General features: G+C 48.3%; 1 non-coding gene across 1 annotated transcript; it reads right to left on the bottom strand.

The window, feature by feature from the left end:
- Positions 1–3,879: 3,879 nt before the first annotated feature.
- Trnas-gga (transfer RNA serine (anticodon GGA)) lies at positions 3,880–3,963 on the bottom strand. The gene is given in 2 exon segments: positions 3,880–3,914; positions 3,924–3,963. It is a non-coding gene; the product is annotated as a tRNA-Ser (tRNA).
- Positions 3,964–4,238: the final 275 nt, after the last annotated feature.

Below are 4,238 nucleotides of genomic sequence, written 5' to 3'. Positions count from 1 at the left end.
TCATAGTGGTGTGGGCTATTTTTACGTGGACAGGACTAGAAACACTGGTACGGTTAAACGATCATTGACGGGAAATCATTATGTTCGGCTACCCGGAGACCATATTGCAGCCGCCCATCGACTTTTTGTCCCGAAACAACGATGGAATTTTTATGGATTAAAATGCACCATGTCACTGGGCCGCAATTGTTCACGACTGATTTGGAGAACATTCTGGACAATTCGAGCGAATGAGCTGACAACCTAGGTCGCCCGACAGAATTCCATCGAACACTTATGGGACGTAATCGAGGGCTCAATTCTCGAACACTTACGGGATGTAATCGAGGGTTCAGTTCGTGCACAACATCCTGTAATGGCAATACTTTCACAATTACAGGTGGCTATAGATGCAACATGTCTTAATATTTCTGCAGGAGACTTCCAAAGACTAGTTGAGTCCAAGACACTTCAAGTTGCTGCGCTACATGGGGCAAAAGGGGGTCCGGCAAAATAGATCAAACAGCTCTGAGCACTATGGGACTTAACCTCTAACGTCATCAGTCCCCTAGAACTTAGAACTACTTAAACCTAACTACTCTAAGAACATCACACAAATCCATGCCCGAGACAGGATTCGAACCTGCGACTGTAGCGGTCACACGGGTCCAGACTGTAACGCCTAGAACTGCTCAGCCACCCCGGCCGGCTCCGTTAAAATATCAGGACTTTCTATTTATGTATTCTACAGACAATACATCATGACTAGCATACATAAAAGGGAGGAAGCGAAAGCTTTAACAGAGTTACCACACGAATTTTACTCCCATTCATTTTCGTACACAATATGTATGATTTGGAAATTACTGCTGTTGGAGAGCACTGCGGTCACTGGTGCATTCCGAGAAGTAGTGTGTGTAGTGTAGTCTGTGCTTGAAAAAGCTACTGGATCCCGTTACGATCAGGTATACGATGTTGTGGTGGGTACCAGGTGAGCACGTTGCAGCACGGCCCCTGTGGCGGCGGCTTCGGGGCCCGCAGCCCGCCCGGCGCGGCGTCGCAGGGCAGAGCAACAAGTGTCGCCGCAGGCAGGCCGGGGCTCCGCTCCGCCTGTGGGCAGGCAGCCCCACCAGCAGCTGCGCCGCTGTCCTCTACTGCCCGCCTCAGGCCGACATACACCTGTTACACTGCAATTCTCAGGTCACTGTTTCTGCAAAAAGTTCTAGCGTGCGAAGTTGTCTGACCCATCATTACTGACGACGGAAATATGCACTGGCTGTCCTAGGTGTAGTTCTGCGTATATTTTACGTACACTGGGCGAGCAAAGTAGAACTGACCCAGAAAACACACTGCCAGAAGATAAAAATAGTGCACCTGGCAAGACGGCTTTGATTTTGAACCGACAATAAATGTCACCTTGGGGATTGTAGATGTACGAGGTGCATTCAAGTTCTAAGGCCGCCAATTTTTTTTCTCCGGACTGGAAAGAGATAGAAACATGCGCATTGTTTTAAAATGAGGCCGCGTTCATTGTCAATACGTCCCAGAGATGCCAGCATCGTACAGCAGATGGAATTTTACCGCCAGCGGCGAGAATGAGAAGTGTTTTAAATACTTAAAATGGCGACATTTCCTTACTTGAACAGCGTGCAATCATTCGTTTTCTGAATTTGCGTGCTGTGAAACCAACTGAAATTCATCGACAGTTGAAGGAGAGATGTGGTGATGGAGTTATGGATGTGCTGAAAGTGCGTTCGTGGGTGCGACAGTTTAATTAAGGCAGAACATCGTGTGACAACAAACCGAAACAACCTCGGGCTCGCACAAGCCGGTCTGACGACATGATCGAGAAAGTGGTGAGAATTGTTTTGGGGGATCGCCGAATGACTGTTGAACAGATCGCCTCCAGAGTTGGCATTTCTGTGGGTTCTGTGCACACAATCCTGCATGACGACCTGAAAATGCGAAAAGTGTCATCCAGGTGGGTGCCACGAATGCTGACGGACGACCACATGGCTGCTCGTGTGGCATGTTGCCAAGCAATGTTGACGCACAACGACAGCATGGATGGGACTTTCGTTTCGTCGGTTGTGACAATGGATGAGACGTGGATGCCATTTTTCAATCCAGAAACAAAGCTCCAGTCAGCTCAATGGAAGCACACAGATTCACCACCACCAAAAAAATTTCGGGTAACCGCCAGTGCTGAAAAAATGGTGGTGTCCATGTTTTGGGACAGAGAGGGCGTAATCCTTACCCATTGCGTTCCAAAGGGCACTACGGTAACAGATGCATCCTACGAAAATGTATTGAAGAACAAATTCCTTCCTGCACTGTAACAAAAACGTCCGGGAAGGGCTGCGCGTGTGCTGTTTCACCAAGACAACGCACCCGCACATCGAGCTAACGTTACGCAAACGTTTCTTCGTGATAACAACTTTGAAGTGATTCCTCATGCTCCCTACTCACCTGACCTGGCTCCTAGTGACTTTTGGCTTTTGCTAACAATGAAAGACACTCTCCGTAGCCGCACATTCACCAGCCGTGCTGCTATTGCCTCAGCGATTTTCCAGTGGTCAAAACAGACTCCTAAAGAAGCCTTCGCCGCTGCCATGGAATCATGGCGTCAGCGTTGTGAAAAACGTGTACGTCTGCAGGGCGATTACATCGAGAAGTAACGCCAGTTTCATCGATTTCGGGTTAGTAGTTAATTAGAAAAAAAATCGGAGGCCTTAGAAGTTGAATGCACCTCGTATTGATGATGGTTTCAGCATCATCCATCATCAGATGTCGTATTGGCATAGCTACCAGAGCACCATCTGTGACTACCCTTTAATAGGTAATGCTCATCGTCAGGAGGCTCAGTGTGATGCAAACAAGTGAAACAACCAGGCAAATATACCACGGAGAAGCATTCGTGCTTCCTCCAGCCAAATGAGGGAGTCTGAAAGGGATCAAATTCGGAGAACTCCATACAAGTTGGATGTGCTGCATCAGCTGTGCAACAATGCTGGTATCAGTTGTGACGTTAACATTCTCACACCTGTAGACGAGGTTCTGGGAGTCTACACATCACAGACACTCACCAGGTTCGTCGTATTATAAGGGCAACAGTGGCAGATCATACAGGTACCACAGAACACATAAGAGGGCTTCTGAGCCCAGACGAACTGTTGCAAACCGGTTATTAAGTCAGACAACGGCCACATACACTTTTAGCCCATCTTCGACGCACGTCACAGCATCGACATGCATGGCTCGACTGGTGCTGTCACAGAATCACTTGCAATGGCGAGCTGTGGTCTTCAGTGACGAAGGCCGAATCTGCTTACAGACATGGTGCTTTGTGCCTATGACATAGACATGGTGAGCACTGTCATATAGAGTGTATTCGTCCAAGACACACTCGCCCCACCCCAGGCCTGATGGTCTAGGTTGTGATAAGCTACAACTCTTGTTCACCTTTGGTGTTTCTGGAGGGGAGACTAAAGAGTGCTCGATAAGTGCAGAATGTCGTCAACCCATTCTTTTGCAGTTCTTGCAACAGAAAGGTGATGTATTGTTCCAACCGGATAATGCACTACCACGCACTGCCTTTGAAAATCAACGTGGTCTGGAAGACGTGCAGCATCTTCCCTGGCCAGCATGATCTCCATACTTGTCCCCAATCGAGTACGTATGCGATACGATGGAACAGGAAGTGGCTCGTGTGATTCGTTAACCAACAACTCTTATAGAACTAAGTGAACATGTCGAGCACGAGTGGCATAACGTATCCCAGGACAGTTCAAATGGTTCAAATGGCTCTGAGCACTATAAGACTTAACTTCTGAGGTCATCAGTCCCTCAGAACTAAGAACTACTTAAGCCTAACTAACATAAGGACATCACACACATCCAAGCCGGAGGCAGGATTCGAACCTGCGACCGCAGCGGTTGCGCGGTTCCAGACTGTAGCGCCTAGAACCGCTCGGCCACCCCGGCCGGCCCCAGGACAGTAATCGCCGCCTATACGATCCACTAGATGCCGGAGTCAGAGCCTGCATTGCTGGCCATGGAGGCTATGCCACATATTAATGTGGGCATTTCAGCATGTGTCGATTCCTGGTACCTCCGAACCGCTTGTGATATTGACCTATAAATGTAGTCATTTGATGTACCCCATATTCCATACTGCACCAATAAACCTTGAGTAAATTGGAAACCTCTAAAAGGGGGCAACTATTTTTTCTGGCAGTGCATTTGAGGCACCATACTAC

This window comes from Schistocerca serialis, chromosome 6 (assembly GCF_023864345.2).
Source record: "Schistocerca serialis cubense isolate TAMUIC-IGC-003099 chromosome 6, iqSchSeri2.2, whole genome shotgun sequence".
Taxonomy (NCBI): Eukaryota; Metazoa; Arthropoda; class Insecta; order Orthoptera; family Acrididae; genus Schistocerca; species Schistocerca serialis.
Note: the sequence above shows the minus strand (reverse complement) of the source record. Positions and strands in the feature narration are given on the sequence as shown.